The sequence below is a fragment of the Cataglyphis hispanica genome, chromosome 22 (genome assembly GCF_021464435.1).
Source record: "Cataglyphis hispanica isolate Lineage 1 chromosome 22, ULB_Chis1_1.0, whole genome shotgun sequence".
Taxonomy (NCBI): domain Eukaryota; kingdom Metazoa; phylum Arthropoda; class Insecta; order Hymenoptera; family Formicidae; genus Cataglyphis; species Cataglyphis hispanica.
The window spans coordinates 3,688,284-3,706,707 of NC_065975.1; the positions used below are offsets into that span (position 1 = coordinate 3,688,284).

An 18,424-nucleotide genomic window follows, 5' to 3' on the forward strand; every position below is an offset into this window, starting at 1 on the left:
AAAATGCTCTGAATAATTTGGTTAATCAAATAAATCGTATTTATAATAACTTTTACTTTAGGACAAAAACGATATATAAATACATCGTTCTCGGCCATTATGTACGTGATTGTGTTGCGTGAATATTATGTTTCGAATGATAATATTACTAATTAATAGTATATTTACTTACCTCCCCGATCCTTCCTTCTCGAGCTTGCCCGCCAAATTGAAAATCCATCGAATCGACAATCGTTAAGAAACCCGTCTTGCACGTACACCCGTATTCTTCATTGGAAGCGATTTGCGGTGGCGACCACGTGGCGGCGCCCGCATCGTGACGGAGTGACGTTTCTCATAGAGCTGTCACGTTCGTGGTCGCGTTCGGCTGTCGGTGTGTGTACAATCGCGGCTTCGAGCAGTAGCAGCCGACTCGTGGAGTCGGTATATACGTGGTGTGTCGTCTGCTCTCGATAAAAGCGAACCGCGCGCGCGTTTGTATTCGAGGGTAAAGGGAAGGAGAGGGAGAAAGTGAGAGAGAGAGAGAGAGAGAGTTTGTTACATTCGCGTACAGCAAACTCGCGCGAGAGAGTTCCGAGTTTGTGCATATGTGTTCGTGCGCGTACGTACATGTTCGTGTGCGCGTGTGTGGGATGTGGTGCACGGATACGTATTCCCGGAAGAAACGGAGAGACGAGTGAGAGAAGAGGGATATACTTTGCCGAGACCGCAGGCCGCAGGCTTCCGTTGTCACCTCCATTGCGAAGCGTCGCGAGCACGTGAATCGTGCTCAAGCTGCGACGGCCACGGCACGTACGAGGTGAGTGATCTCGGTCGCGAAAGGGCAAGCTTTGCCCACGTGATAAAGTGCGCGTCCCTATCCTCGCGATTGTCTCTTTGCGGCGAGCGTTCTCCCTTCTTGCGCTAAAACAAAAGCGAGCCGATCGAAACGGATAAGCGGTTCTCACTTACCTTCTCCTGCTCCCCCTCCCACGCCCCCTCCTTTCCACCCGTCGAAGATCGGTCGTGTAGTAATTTTCGGCGACGTCAATCATTCAAATGTACGACGTAACGCGATCGCCAAGAAATTGGAGCGAGAGAAATGGCAAGATATATAAATATATATGACATATATGTATACATGCATGCATGTATGTATCGCATACAAACATACACACACAACACGCGCGCGCGCGCGCGCGCGCGCACACACACACACACACACACACACACACACATACCATACACACGACATATATAGATGCGGGAGAGGGATGAGACAGGAAGAACGGGAGGGAAAGCGGAGCGAACGAGATAGAGGAATGCAGGGACGCTGTGCACGAGCGCGCCCGAGACTCGTGTGAACGCACGTGGGTGTCGAGCACTGGAGCGGGACGGGGGGGGGGAGAGAGAGAGAGAAAGTGTGTGTTGTGTGTGCGCGCGCGCGCGCCCTCGCACCGCGGTAACGGGGCTAACCGGAACACTTATAATGACGTACGTGATGTACAAGCACGACGATCGATTGTGGCAGCGTTGTGTCGCCGACGACGACACCGCCGCCTTAAATCGGGGGAAAGGAAGAGTACGCGTTCGCGTCCCTTACGCGCTGCACGTCACGTAGCGCGGCCTCGTCTCTCGTGCATCCCGTCGTTCGTCATTTGTATATTGTATTTACCGCGCGAGGTGCACGGGGAGAAAACCAAACGACCGCCATACATCTACGAATTGTGGACGCGTCGGGTAGATTTCCTCGACGCGTAGATTTCTGCGTCCTTTCTTCCCCCGTAGACCCTGACTTCGGCCTGGCGTGTGACGTAATTCATTCAAGCGTTTACTACGCAATACAAGACGCGACCGTCTATCTCTCGCCGTCCCCTCGCCGTCTGTTCTCCTCGCTCTCTATCTCTCTCGCTCGCTCGCGCTTCGTCGCGCCCGCTCAATGCCTGCGACCTCTCGCTCCCCACCAACCCCTATCGCCGCCGCCGCCGCCGCCGCTGCTGCCGCCGCCGCCGCCGCCGCCGTCGTCGCCGCCGCCGCCGTCGCCGCGGTCGCCGCGTCGCGTCGCGGCGCGCCCTCCTTCCTCTGTTTTGATCGTTCGCCGCCGGCGCAGGGTGCTCGCGCGATTGGGCGAGAAGAACGATCGACGGAAAAAAGCGCGAGAGTGCGACGCGCGAGGTCGTATTCACGTGGAAAGCCTGGCGTTTCTTCTCGAAGCACTCGACATTCGACGGGATCCATTATCCGTCGTCCCATTTCGGCTCGCCAGTGTTTCTTTTTTGTGCGCGTCCGAGGCGAAGAGAATTTTCACGAGAACCCTACGTTACCCTACCTTACGCGCCGCTAACTAAATGCGCCGCGAGGAATCTGAAGGTTGGTGTGCTCTTATGTGTACATACGTCAAACCGCCGACTGTCATTTCACGCTACGACTTTTCTTTATCATCGATCATCGAGATTCACCCGCTACGCACCTTCAATGTCACGTCATTGCGTCGTAACGTGCAAAATAGTGTCAATGTCAACATAAGCTTTGAGGAAGTCGCGGACGCGCTTTTACTGCTAAATAATGCGATGGGAATAAAAGCGTCTCGCGTGCCAAATCCGTCTTCTCCCAGTCTCCTCTCTCTCTCTCTCTTTCTCTCTCTCTCTCTCTCTCTCTCTCTCTCTCGCACCGCGTAACACGTTTTCCTTTCCTGTTTTACGGTCGGATTTTTTACGCCGCCAGATCCGAATAAGGTGTAGGACTTGATCGAACCAAGGTCTGCGTGCGTTTTACGAAACTTGCGACGCAGTAATCGGTTTGTGTACATCCCGTGGGCCCTTCGTGCGACAATCATGGAAGGTGTGCTCCTACCATTGTTTACAAACATAACTTTTGTGCCGTGATGCAGTCGAGTCATTAGAATCGGAGCTAATGGGTCGGAATTATCGGATATCGTGAATTAGATAATGGATTGCCGGCAGAGAGAGAGAGAGAGAGAGAGACGCCCTTTGACGCGTCATTGCTACGTATCAGTGCACATCGCAACTGTTTCTAATGGGATAAATAAAGGCTGATCAATAACACATGGCTAATGGCGATTAGCGTTATTTCTTATCGAAAAATTAAGGATAAATTACGAATTATTTAGGATATTATTTTGAGCTCGCATGATACACGCTCACGTTATTGCGCAGCATTGCCTATTTTTCTATCGCCAGTTCTGTCACGAAGGTCTAGACGTGATGCGTTCCTTTTTTCTCTTTAGTAGAGAGGAAGAAGGGAACATTTAGCGTGCTAAGATACTTTCTTATTTACGATAGTACATTTAATATTACAGTCGGCACTATAGTAAAGTTTAATATTGTAGCTATAAACACGACATCGTAGATAACAATTAAATGAGAAAGATATCGTATTATATGTCTTATAATATAGAGAGAAAAAGAGAGAGAAAGAAAGACAGCGCACTTTATAACGCGAACTATTTGCATCGCAAGTAATATCGCGTGTAGTACAAATGAAGATTCAAAAATTACTTGGTACAAAAAAGAAAAACTGCTGCAATATTGTTGTAAGAAAAAAAAGTGCTGCTTTAATAATACACTTATTACACCGTTGTAATTAGACAGATTAAAAATTCGCGTTTAGGGAAAAATTAAAAAAAAAAAAAAAGAAAAAAACGATTTAATTCGAAAATCTCATCAAAATTGTATGAGAAAAAATATGGCTCTTGAAAAGTATCAAAGCAAAAAAATAACAATATTGCGAGCGTATTGAATAATAGGTGGTCTCTCTGCATGGGATCAATCGACGGTGTAAGGCTCTGCGATGCTTTTGCGCGACACATCGCGTAAGATTGCCGTACCTCTACCCCACAGCCTCGTGTTACGACTTAACGACGCATTTGCCAATAAATCTGTCTCGTGCAGGGCGAGAAAGTTTAGGAAAACTTTTCTTCTTTTTTGCCCAAGAAAGTAAATTAATCAAGTAGAGATAAGACCATTTATTTTTAATTAATAGTATAAATTAATTCGTCCTTATGTTTTTTCAACCGCTCAATTTCTGACACGTGATTACGGTCTTTCTCTCTCTCTCTCTCTCTCTCTCTCTCTCTCTCTCTTTCTTGTCAATTGTTCATTATTCGGAAAGTTCTTCGGGACATTGCTCTGATACGATTGATGGGGAAAGGCGACATCTTATCTGGGAACTAGATGGGTGATCGTAAATAACAGCGATCGTAAAAATTCGAATGTTTCAGTGAGAAAAGAAAGAAGAGCGACATAAGTGACTCGTAAGTCGTAGATTCGACACGGATTTTATATTGGATTTTAGTTTTCCAAATAACCGTATTCGAGAATGAAAATGAAAGGATTCTAGTCACCTTTTAAAAATCTACACGAGTATTCCCCGTATCTTTTAATCCATCTTTCAATATTAAATTTGAATTCTAAATAGCACACGAAGAATCATAATACATAAATATTATCTGAATAAGAATATCCTTAATTTAGCGAAATGTTAGTACGACAAATCCTTTTATCGTATCGCGATCAAGAATCTTCTGCGATTTTCACTTGATATTTAAAAAAAAAAAAAAACGTTATTCGAGTTTCTGAATTCTGTGTCTAATATGAAAATTATGTTCTTTGTTCATATGCGTATTATCAGAATCAGAAACTTATTATTCTCTCGCATTCTCATCATCTTTAATTTTTTTTTTTAAATAATTAAATTTATATATTTTTATTTATATTTAAAGATAATATATTTAAAGATTATATTTTTTAAAAATAAAGCCTTCTATCTTTCTTTGTGCTTGCCGTGTGTCAATATAAATCAAAGCTTGAAAGAATTTAAATGGCATGCGTTTCTACGTGCTTTTAGCGATACATCGTTTACAATAGCACATTGATTGGGAACGGCAGAGAGAATGTGCTCTGTTCGAAATTGTGAATTGTCCTGAAAGCTCAGCATGTTGCTGTCGTCGCGCGTTTAGCGTCAAAATTCACGGATAAAAACACGAGTATTTGCAGTCGATTGAGTCCCGCTGTTTCTTTCTCCTTTCGCGTTCGCATTTTAATAATCGAGAAATTAGTATAACGGCAATAATAGTTGAATAAATCGATGCTCTCTGTCAACGCATAATTTTGCATATCTTGCCGCTAATATATATGACTTCGCGCTCTTTTTCAAACAATTGATCGTTTATAATGGGAAGGATAAAAATCGAAAGCTATTATATCATTTACTAAACGCAATTGCCTTTACAATTCGAATTACAGGTGTTTTAAATCACGGCTATCTAGATTATTTTCTCCCACCTTCTTCTTTCCGCCTGAGAAAGAAATAAAAATTCATCATCCAACTGCCTTACTCAACTCAACGCAAATCTAGAAATAATCTAAATGTTATGTCTGTAAACTCCAATTTTGCGATAATTAGAATTTTAATTGAGAAACGCGATCGACTGTAATTCAGATTTTCGCGATCGCTCTCGCTTACGTAATCGTCGACAAAACAAACGACTCGTATAATTGAAAGTGATAAGTTGCGATACATATTTCTCAACATATCTGATAAATGTAGAATAAATTAAATTTTCCAGGAAGCCACTCTCGTCAACGGCATCCGCGATAAAAGCATTGTGTACGATATACAGCAATTTACAACTTTAAGAAAGAGAGAGAGAGAGAGAGAGAGACAAGACGGATAATATTTTGCATTGAATGAAACTGATCGACTCCAATCTATCTTAACGTTACGCAATGCGGAATTATAGTGGCATTCATTCATACTTATAGAGATTCTAGACTAGCAGATTATAATTTTGCAGTTAAGAGACATTGCGAGAAACGAGATATATATCCGATAACATCTTGAAGCTCAATTCTTTAATTATGTGCTCATTAATCGCATCGGCTGCGCTTTTTCCTAAGTCATTCCCGAAGCTGAATGCAAACGCTGTTTACCGTCAGAAAAAAAAGAAAAAAAAAATGCGATTTGAACACGCGGTTTCGAGGCATTGATACCGTCGAACTCTGACAATAATGCCGTCGTGATTAACACGCGCCTTTAATAACGGCCTTATTAAGTCGCTGCACTTTTATTGCTTAAACGCTCTTGTTTGTTCGTACAGGTAAATGTAAAAATGGACACATACGAGAGGCTTTTTTTTTTTTTCGCACAAGCGCTAATAGGCGATAAGGCGTGTCACATTTAACTCTTGCAAGTTGTACGAACGTGATCGCGTGTGAAAATTATCTGCCTCGTGAAAATGTATCTGTATGCTTTCGCGTGCAATAAAATCATTCATGGAATCATGGATCTTTTTACGATCTCTCCAAGTATCTCGTAATGCGACTTTTACAGTCAATACTATGTATACATTTCCGGCATTCGTTCCCCTCGTTATTAACTGACATCCACTTTATGTATGCACAATTAATAGTTTTTTTTTCTCGCACGAAGTTAGACTAATATAAAAGGAGTAAAAAACATCTTACAGAGAGTAAAAATGGTACACATGCATAAAACGTCATACCTCACCGATTTTATCGCCACTTAAATACGTGTTTCCTCTGAGTAACCCCCTTCCCTCCCCCCCCCCTCCTTCCCCTTCAGGGAGAACGGGGGGGGGGACGGCATTCGTTTAGGAGATATAACAAATTAAAGTTTCACATTTTTAATTTTTGCTTTTTCTCAGACATTGTGAAGTAACGTTAGAAAATTTTTGATTGAAAAAAGCTTTTTTCAATCAAAAAATAACAAATTATTACAGCATACGAACTTTAATGTCAAATTATTACAGCATACGAACTTTAATGTCAAATTTCATTTTCAATTTATTATATTATTAATTTATAATTTATTATTCAATTTATTATTTATTATTCAATTTATTATTATTAATTAATTTATTATCTTCTAAATCAATGCCGTCCGCTGTTTGATTTTTTACGAGGAACACTCTCTCCCTACAACAATAATATCTTTTGGTGGCGATTAAATCGGTGAGGTGTGACATTTTATGCATATTTATCGAAAATGTGTAGATAGCTCTGAACGTTGAAGTTGAATACTCTTTATTCGAGGGAAGGAATATTTCTAAAAAGGACGTCGCGTGAGAAGCGGCGCGCGCAATGCAATTTGAAATCTCATTACTACTTTTGTTGTGCGACTTTTCGTTTGTGCGCGATGCGCGCGAGCGCACATTGTGCAATATCAGCAATCATCTTAATATCTAAAATCGCTCGTTGGAAAACGGAAATCTCGAAAGACGCGAAATATCGTTCGAAGATTAGCGTTTCCATCGTTCCCGTCGCGTCTTCCGCCATTTACAAAAAGAGAAAGGGAGTAGAGAGGGAGAGGGAAGAAGGAGGGGAAAGAGAGAGGAAGGGAGATAGATAGAGAGAGAGAGAGAGAGAGAGGGAAGACTGAAGACGCTGCTTATCCCGGTAGTAATAATATACGTAGTGCGCATAGCCAGGAGAGAGTGCGAGACGCGCTCCCGAAAACACGGAAATATTATTTTTACGACGCAGAGAACGACGGCGTCGGAACTTTTGTTCCTCCGCTACGCTTATCGTCGCCCCCTCACCGTCTGTCACCCCCACCACGTGGTCGCCGACCCTCGCGCCGTCTTCCCTTTCCCCCACCCGCTCATCCCTTCCCCCGGCGCGTCCGATCCCACTCTCTGTCCCACCAACTGTGCCTCTCTCTCTCTCTCGCTCTTTCTTTCTCTCTCTCTCTGTCTCTCTCACACACCCTTCGTTGCTTTCGTCGTACTATGTATCTCGCGTGCGAGCAGTAGACATGAATCGACGGATACGCGGCCGTGTCTTTGGACGAGTACGCGACCGCGTTCGTAGTATATACGTATCTACGATCTAGACTGGCTGTTATCGTCTTCGTCGTTGTCATTATCGTCATTGTCTCTTCTCTCGCTGGTAGATTAGAGGCGTCGCACAATCGTTGACGCGCTACCACGTTGCACGTGATCGCCGTTCCGTTTCGTCGCACTGTCAGTGCTTTTACGACTCGGACAACTCTTTCCGAGACTCGGTGTGCTTCGCATCAGTGTTTTCATCGAGCATCGCCTATCATCTATTTTCTCTCTCTCTCTCTCTCTCTCGTAGTGATGGTGACCTTTGTCTGTTGATATTCGACGTACGCGTTCCAATCCATGCCACGTGCGATACGTCCCTGAGAAGGTATGTTGCCCCGTGTTGTTTTTATATTTACGGCGGAGGAACGCGTCGCGTGCGGCTACGATAGCGTCGGGTGTCATTGGTGGGCACATACACGGATCTCGCTCGTGGTACGATCATGCGGGGAAAAGAAGGAAGCGAGCGTAGAAACATAGTTCTTACAATGCGCGAGATGTTAGGTTTTATTGTAATAACGTCGCAAGAAATCGGGCCCGTTCGAAATCACAGTCTTCCATTTCCACAATATTGACGTTATAAGGCACGCTAACAAGCAGCGCGCTTCGTTAACCCTTTCGCTCCGACGGGCGTATATATACGCCCTCGAAGAATGACCATTCATGTACGAAGAGCGTATATATACGCTCTGGAAAAGTGGGCGCGCGGGTACGAAGAGCGTATATATACGTTCATACCATATATACTTTGATTTCATACTTTACATGAGATACTTTTGTTAATCGAGTATCTGGCAACGCTGCATGCCTTAAGCAATTGACTATCATGAAATAAAACACAAGATGATATTACTGAATATAATAAATGTCATTGTAAAATTTAGAGAACAAGAAACAACTTCCAATTACTTCGTAGCACTCTGTACTTCAGTGTCAACTACTCAGTAATGCGGTCCGTTCACAGCGATCACATTGTGGCGCAAGCGCTCCGTAGCGAAATCGTTAATGCGAACCACTGCTCGCGACTGTGTTGGCGAATATTATATTTACAGCGACCGTGCGATGGTATTGTTTCGATAAAAATATGGCGTGCGTGACGAAACTGAGATTTTTTTGCACGCGTAAGATTTCGCATGATGTATGACAAGTTAAATATCGTGTTGTATAAACACGTTGTAATTCTTACTAACGGAATTTATTCATATTTTTTTTTTCCACTATTTAAAATTTTTTCCCCTCGATTTTAAATTGTAGTGGATGCCACATACAGGGTATTCGAATATTATCATGCATCAATGGTGAATTTTTAGGAGAATTACTAATTTCTCGAGCTTATCGATTTAAATTATTAGTTTATTAAATTATTAACTTTATTAAAAGTTTACCCTTTATTTTTATATAGAGTGTTGCGCTAACTTTATTCCATATCATTTTCTAAAGAGCTGTTATAAAATATAGATATATATTTTTTTTAATTTCGTCAAATTGCGTCATTATTAAAAATGCTTTTGGTAAAAAAATATTCATATTAGTAAGAACTTAAACGATTAAAAACACCCTATATAAAAAATATGAAAATACAATATTTATACATAAAATTATATACTTAAATTGTATCTATATAAATTACAAAAATAAAACATGTAACATTAAAATACAAAATTAAAATAAAAAAATTATATAATAAAGAGAGAAAAAGAGAAAAAATTTTAAAATTATTGTGCACGTCAGCTATATATGCGCTCATTATCTCTTTTTTTCCTTTTCTCAAGCTATTTATCTAATTATATGCTTTTTTTTTTCATGCTTTATGTGTTGAAGCAAAACACATAGAGTTAAGAAACAATTCATTCATTTGTTATACGACATGTACATTAATTATGTGAAAAAGAAGTCTGTGTTCGAAAAACATAGGCAACGATTTAAAACTTCAGTATATAAATTACACACATCTAATTATACACACGATACGAGATCTCAAAAAACATGAAGAGAAAAGAAAACAATAGCTTATATTTAATTAATTTTCACCGACAGGATGCAATTTATGCGTTTGTTTACGTAGCAAATCTGAGTTATGTTATGTCAGATTTATGCTCATTCAAGAATCGTAAGCCGTTTTCAAAAGAAAAATAATCGAGTCTTGTTTCTCTCCGATTTTGTGATTAACAGTCAAAAATGACAGTTTAGACTCTTTCTTCTTATCTCTTAAAAAGTATTAATGCGAAAATAATGTCTATCTCATTTTGATATCAGTTCTCGTTTTAACATCTATAACGAGTATAAAACTCGACAAGTAGAGAAAAAAAATAGAAAGAGAGAGAGAGAGAGAGAGAGAGAGAGAGAGTTTCGGATTGTTTTATCATCAAACATAATTTAAAGACAAAACATGAAACTCCCACGGGAAGTTTATGCAAAATTATGTGTTTACCGTATGCTTCCACAATTGAGAGTACTTTTCAAAGAGCAAATCCCGCAATTGTGCTGCTTGCAAGTTAAATATTCTTATATATAAACGGCGAGTTAAAACAGCTCTTACATATCCTCCTTGTCTTTTATATCATAATCAATTCGCGGATGAAGTAACATGTTAATTAATTGATAGATATCGAACGATAAAACGCATATTTCATGTTTTTGTATATTAAGTGCGGAAGATTAATGCTTTCTCGTGGCATCAGCGTGGCAAAATATAAATTGCAAGTTTGCTACTTAAATATATACCTACTTTGTCTTATTTTTGCTTAGCCGTTACATTGCTTTAATAGCAGCTTACATCTATTTTGTATATTGATTAATTAATGCATCGCGATAACATTTCTCTTGCACGCGTTTAACATTTTTCTTTTCTCGATAACGTTCAAAAAGTTTAGTACATTTTTTGTGATATTGGGTACTTGAAATAATACTGATATGTACACGCGTAAAATTCGCTTTCTCTTTGGAGAATTAAACTTTAAATAAATAGCATAGAATTTGTGAATAATTATTTCCGCTAAAATCCCTACGGATATAAAGTCTTCACGAAATTATATACAGTTAATTAAACAGCGCTTTTCAATGTGCTAATAATGTGTTCCGTTGGTGAAAAAAATTTTGGATTAATTAATTAGAAGGGCTGTATCGTGTATTTATGTGTATTTATATACGCAAGATTTGTTCCCAAATTTGGTATATATCTTAGTAGATTACTTAAACAAGAATTTACGTGTGTAAATAATATTGTATAATATTTTTGTGGTTTTGTATCAACAAAAGTTGAATAGTTCTCTCATTCGATATTTACATTTGCAACGTAGTACACACACACACACACACACACACAAATATGCTGTATCGAGCGGAAAATATCGAGGAAAAATTTTGCAGAAAGTTATACAGCGGTTATTGGCGCGAAAATAAAAAAATATTACGTTCCACGAATCGTCATTATAAGTTATATAATAGTCAGTTTCTCATTATAAATGAGGTCACGTGAGACATACGGAATTTATCATTGGACGTGGCGTAGTCTTTAACGGACTGTTCCATTAATAGAACATCTAAATTGAGTACGACGAAAATGCCTTTTATCGTAAACATAGAAACGCAGCGATGAAACATTCGTAACTCACTGTCTTGTATTTAAATACGCACTTTGGACATTTATATGCCGAAAATAATATATCATACGCGATGGCTTTATGTAGATTGTCTATCAAAAAAAATCATGCACCGATTTATTAGTTCTTCTTTTTTTTTTTTTAATGATAATATCTCGAATTCTGCTGCAAATTTCAATGATTTTTTTGTTGAATAAAATCGATTATCATTTACAGGAAAAATATTTATCCTCGTAAAAATATATCAGAAAACACAAAATATTTAAAATATCTTAAATGGAAAAATACAGATGCTTTTTTCCTTTAAAGCCTAATCCATATTTATTTCTCTAGGCTAAATATATATATATATATATATATATATATATATATATATATATAAATGTATATATAATCATGATGGAATATATTGTCGAGGATTTATTATTGACGCATCGCAAACAGTAGTTATATTATAATAATAAATTAGAATTGTGGAGATACATAATAATGAAAACCGTGTGCACAGATTAATTATATTCACGACATCTGTGACACGAATATGAATTTCCATCTCTCGAAATTATACAATTGATATATGGAATATGTAAATAATATAATATATTAATTTAATAATTATGTATGTATATATAGAGATAAATCATGTTGAAAAACAGCTCCCTTTTTTAAACGATATAAGGTTTCCTAAACGAATTTTGTCACATATTTCATAATGTATGCAGTTTATATTTTCATATAATGTAATATAGTTGCAGAAAACTGCACTACGATAAATTTCTAGCATTTTAATGCCACCGTAGTTGCCTTGGTATAATAACATCTTACAAGCACATGAATTTTTTAAAGTAGGTGCACTCGAGAGAATCGACGTAGAAACACGTTTTCTCTCGCAAACATAAAATGTATATACGGGGAAACGGAAATTCCGTAACAATATTATACACAGCGGGAATTTTCAAAATATATCCTCGTTACTATAGAGCTCGTAAGCATTCGAGCGCCGGCAGTGATATTGCTCTCCATTTGCACCATCGGCAATGGTACTTAGGGAGCGGAGCAAATTTTCCTCAAAGTTTGAGTTTACCCGAAGCGAATGTCACGATGTCGAATGCACGAGATGCGCGAAAGCATCTCCTCGTCGCAAAGTGAAACCTGACGATACGGATATTCCGTGTGCATAAACGTTTCAACGCTCAGTCTCCTTTATATCACGTACGTGAGATATCAGAATTCTTATCTACGTAGTCATATCATTAATGTATTAGCGACGCGAGAAAATGGAAAGAATTTTGGGATGTACCTTTTCAATATTTTATTGAAATTTTTGTATGTATTAGCGACACGAGAAAATGGAAAGAATTTCGGCACGTATTTCTTCAATATTTTATTGAAATTTTTGTAGAAATTTTTTCAAAAACAAAATAGCCGAGAGATCTGTATTTATTAAATTTTTTTTAAATACGATCATTATTGACAGTAAACAAATTCGAAATTTTTTTTCGACAGGCTACTTTTTTTTTCCCTTCTTCTTTTAATTAGTATTATTGGAGATGTTTTTTTTTTTTTTTTAGAATAAAAAATTATTTTTGTCATTCATTTTAATTTAATGTAGGTAGTATAATATAGGTGAAAATTAAGAATGTTTTTTACAATTTTAATATATCTCGAATGTTAAATTTTACTTTCAAATATCTTTTCCTTATGCTGCTTCTTTTTGAATTCTTTTAATAATCCTTTATTATTTAATTATTCTTTTAAAAATCCTTTTTAAATGCAAAGTTTGTATAAGATCGCTTCTTCTCGTGTCTTTAAAAAGATTTTAAATATTACGCGAGTATGGCAATTTTCAAGAAAAATTTCGCTGAAATGAACGTGATACTTTATGTTTACACTCAATTATCCGGGCGCACTTACACAGAATAATAAAAATATTCTGTAAGATCAAGTTGTTGGAAATCCGCACACCTTCATATGTGACGCGACTAAATATTTAATACACGAGCATGTTACGCTCCTTCCAACTAAGTAAGAGAGTACACCTATCCTAGAAAAGGTGAAGGAGCGCACACATTCATCAATGGGCACTTTATCATCGACTTCTTTCCAGTAGTAAACCAAGCGCGCACACGCGGATCTCGAGCAACGGGAACAGGCTATGCTTGCGCGCGTATGCGTGCTTTGAAATAACTGGGATTCCATTGCGAAAGTATATGTGTGTACGACGACAACCTGTTCGGAGATAGAACGTAGTAAACGGTTCGCGTGGTCGCTCTCTTAGCCGTTCGTTCCTCGTCGTCGTCGTCGTATTTTATGATTTAACTTTTATGGCGAAGCATGATCCGTTGCTCCGTTCATGCAAATTTCCCGGCACGAAACTCATTTTTTCCCGCATGATAGATTGGCAGTGTAAATCGGTGAGAAAAATGGTGAATTAAAAATCGTATACGAGATACTAAAAAAAAAAGGGAAAAAAAAAATACGAGCGTCTTAATTATTTAATTCTGATTCACACGAAACCTTGATCTTATTACGCAGCCGGTTATCTCGATCAATAACGTCGGGTTAATTACTTCTTTATCAACTTCAATTAATTATAGTCGTGAAAAATATATTTTTTATTTCAAGTGAACTCATGAATGTATCGGGAATTTTCTTATCTGTTTGTATGAGGAATTAATTGGAATCGAATGTCTGAAGGAAATTGTCAACAGACTTGCAAAAACAATAGCAACATCACAAACAATAGAGACACATATTCAACATTTATTGCCTTTTCTTTAACAATTCAATTGTTCCAGATGCTAGAGGAATGTTACGTCGCAAAAAAGTACTTCAATTACTATAATATTTATTTTGAGTATATATAATTACGTTCCAATTGCATAAGTTACGTAATACCATTTAAAATATCATATAAAGCAATTTGGTTTATACGAAATTCACTTTGTAATTACAAATTGCAAGTCTCTCTGAGGATGAAAATTATATTTGCGTAAAATTCGTTTAAACAGCAATTTGTACCAAAATGCAAAGACCTACTCGCGTGAAAACCGTATTTGCACGGTGAAATTTATATATATCGATATATATGTGTAATAACTTGTATTTATAAGTGTATTTCAACGCAATATTTAATTTAAATCTACATATCCCATAGATGATCAATCATTCTCAATTAGAGTCAATCGTACTAAACGATTGAGCATTGAAAGAGTAGCAACAAAAACAGGAAATTGCATATTTCATTCACACCTTTCCAATAAAGATGACTTTAAATAAATGTTTATAAAAAACACGTGCGTATAATAATATTAACGATAAGAACACTTGACCAAATTTTTCCGAAGAATTTTTATTTCTTGACTTTTTTCATAATTTTAATTTTAATTTTCATCGATCTTGAAGTTAATTAATTATTCATTAATGGACAATATTAATATTTCAACATCAATTTACAAAATCAAAAGGTGAAATCAAGAAATATGAATTCTTCGGAAAATTCTTTGTCAAGCGTTTTTCATCATTAATATGTTATATACATTTATTTAAAATCAAATTTAAATATTTATTTAAATTGCCTTTATTACAAACGTATGAATGAAATACACAATTTCCTGTTTTTGTTGTTAATCCTCCCTCAATCCTCAATCATTTAGCACTATTAAGATTAATGAATGGGAGGAGTCTCTCTATCGCGAAATATTTTTGAAAATTTTAGTAATTGCGAATTAACAAAATTTCCTGTAAAATATGACGTTGACGATATTTCAAATTTCGGACGAAACATAGGACTTCCCCCGATCGATTTAATTTGAAATCTCAAACGACGCTGTGTCGCAAATAAGGAGATAAGATCTTTGACAGTTCTTTAAATACCTCTGATATAGCTTGGCCTACTTTCTATCAACTGCGCGGGAGAACTTGAGAACAGAATGATTCTACAAAATAGCTTCTATACTCGATTGTATCTCAAACAAAACAAATATCAAGATATCGAATAGTGAATCAATTTATTTAGGTATTAATCGGTCGGTTGACGTGTGATTTTGTCACGTTTATTCGTTTGCGTTTCTCGTGTACACGTATTGCTTTCGCGAATGATTCCGATTGGCCACACGAGATAATTCTAGAAGACGAGATAATTCTAGATGACTGAAAGAGGGGATTCGAAAATTTCGCTTTTATACACTCGATCACATCTCTGGCAAAGCTAAAAAGGAATACCGATTATGAGATAAACTTGTTAGATAGTTGGCTGTCAAAAGAGATTTTCTCACACGTATACGTCACGGGCGTGGTCCATGTCGAAGTATCATCTTTCATTCATAATTGCCTTAGCGAAAGATAGGAGAGAAAAGTAAGGAGGATTTTTACACGCATATTTGAGTCGCTCTTTTTGCCAGCTCCCATTGCCTTAATATTAAATCGTAACATCACACAAATTGAACATTAAAAAAAAAAAAAAATCCTTTTTTCAATTCACGGAAGAAGTCACGTGACAAACGTCAAAAGCTAATAGCAAAGTGCGCGTAACAAGCTAATAATAAAAGAGACCATAATACTTAGGGATGTCTTGGATCTCACTAATTATCCTTTTAACGATAATTGGAGAATTTTGAAATTAGCTTAATCATACTTTTTCATTCCTGACTGTTTGTAGTCCAATTAACTTGGATGTTACGCGCAGTACCATTGGGTCTTTGTCCAGAAAAGTGTATAATTTACTTCTGTGGATTTTCTCAAGTATTTTTGTTTCTTTATTCTCATTTTTTTTGTAGATTATTATATGACCCTTGATTGAAAAGAGCAGAATTTAATTAAATTAATACAAAAATAACAGAAGTATGGAATTTATATGGGAAAAATTCTAAGAATTATTACACATAAAAATTTGAAAATTTTAATTATTTTGCAATGGTTGAAAAAAAAATTAAAGATTCTGGACAAAAGAAAAATACTAAAAACGAATTACTAATTATATTGAAGAATACTATGCGTTACATTAGAATTACTACAATGTACAAAATGTCAAGTTTCATTTTAAGTTTGTAAAAGATGAAAAAAATTTGAAGTGTGGGAAAGGAGGAAAATACGAGTAAGAAGACTACAAAACAAATTAAAATTGATGAATATTATATGTTACATTGTAATAATGGTTGAATGAATCGCTTAAAAACACGTCTGTATTTTTTCTCATTTCGTTTGCGTAGTGATCTATCGGGGCTATCGGCATGGCAAGTAATGTGAGACAAGGCAGTGGCAGTGCTCTAGTGTTGATTATATTATCGATACGCCATCGACATCGGCCAGTCCCACTTTTAACCAGAGGAGAGACATCGTATCTACAACCCCCATGTAAGTATTCACACGAACATTTACATTCGCTCTTTTATGCGCTTGTAAACTCTTTCGTAAATTTAATTTTATTAATATATTATTTTATTAATATAATATATATAATATAATAAATTAATATAATATAATATAATTATAATAAATATAATTATTATTAATAAATATAATTATTATTAATATAATTATTATTAATATAATTATTATTAATATATTATTTTATTAATATATTGTTATAAATTTATTAAATTTTATTAAATGAGCTGCGATCGCCTTTGAAGACGCAAGGTCCGATTATCTCTTCACTTTATTAGAGGAAAGGAGAGAGAGAGAGAGAGAGAGCAGAGAGGAGGAGGGAGAGGGAGAGAGAGAGAGAGAGAGAGAGAGAGAGAGAGAGAGAGAGAGAGAGAGAGAGAGAGTTAATACTTTCGAAACTATTTAGGTATTGCACAGAATAAGATTCTCGATAATATATATAATTTATATATGTATATATAATTTTTAAATTTTTTGAATAAATTAACATATCATCGCTCGACTAAAAATTGACCATTTAACTGAGATGGTGAATGTTGAAAGTTAACGTCGAATCAAATCTTCGTCGCTACGTCGAGTGTAACAGACACGTCGCGAGACGTTTCGTTTAATACTTTGTGATGTGATCGATACGCACTATGAGTTTTCCGGATCGCGTCAAGTGTGGGCTGGGACTACACAAGAGACTTTTCATTCGCAATTTTTTCGCCCGCACTTCACATATATTGACGTATATACCTTTAATAAGAATATCCAGGTAGAATAATTGGTAAGGGGGTGGAGAGGGGCTAATATTCGATTACCGGTTTGCGAATGCCGGGGGATCACGTTTTGTATGCAAACATGCCATCCGTGCTATTCTCGCGCGCTGTTTTCAAAGCAAACAATTTACTTTGCGAACGCCTGCGCGTAAAAAAAATAACGCATTTTATGTATCATAACTTTGGTAAAAAAAAAACCAATAAAAGATTCTCCTTTGATTTTACGCAAGATATACATGTTGGTGGTTTTATATTTTTTTTTTATTTTAAAATATGCTATTATTAATTTTTGGCATACTTCGGTTTTCTCGAGATCGATTACGAGATTTGGTACGAATTATTAATCAAAACTACATATTAATAATTTTCTATTGAATAAGAAACTGGAAGCAGCTAAGAAAGTAGAAGCCGTTGCGCGAGAGGAAATTTCTTCAGGGCAACTCTATTGCGATTATGGCCAACTGATCGCCCGCGGGCAATTTGAGGTATCTCGATTATAGTGAGCCTCAAAGCATTTAAAGTAAAGCTAACAAAAAAAATATCTGAAGAATGCAGTCTTGTTGCATGTTTATAGAGAGTTCCGGGGATTATTTCACAAAAATTTTTCATTTTCTTTCCCCCAATCGCTTGTTGTATGTAGTCAGATGTAGAAACATTGACAGAAGCAAAATTTCGTAGACTGTTTTATTTCTTCCGAGTATCTGAGCAAAATTTATTTAAGTTTAAGGTTATTGATTTTTATAAAAAATTGCAAATTGTAGCATTTATTGACAAGAAAAAAAAAAACATTGCCAACGAAATAAAAATATTTTCACATACTTATATTAAGA

At 36.9% G+C, this 18,424-nt stretch overlaps 1 protein-coding gene across 4 annotated transcripts in view; it reads left to right on the forward strand.

The window, feature by feature from the left end:
• Window positions 1-412: 412 nt before the first annotated feature.
• The window catches only part of LOC126857718 (insulin-like peptide receptor), an 84,343-nt gene continuing 66,331 nt past the window's right edge, over window positions 413-18,424 (forward strand). For 2 of the 4 annotated variants that reach the window (XM_050607412.1, XM_050607409.1), the window contains exons 1-2: window positions 413-799; window positions 16,656-16,800. The gene's annotated coding sequence lies outside the window, so the exon portion shown is untranslated. Of the gene's footprint in view, window positions 800-2,113; window positions 2,350-7,577; window positions 8,172-16,655; window positions 16,801-18,424 lie in introns of those variants that run through there. The other 2 variants (XM_050607411.1, XM_050607410.1) reach the window with 2 other exon arrangements.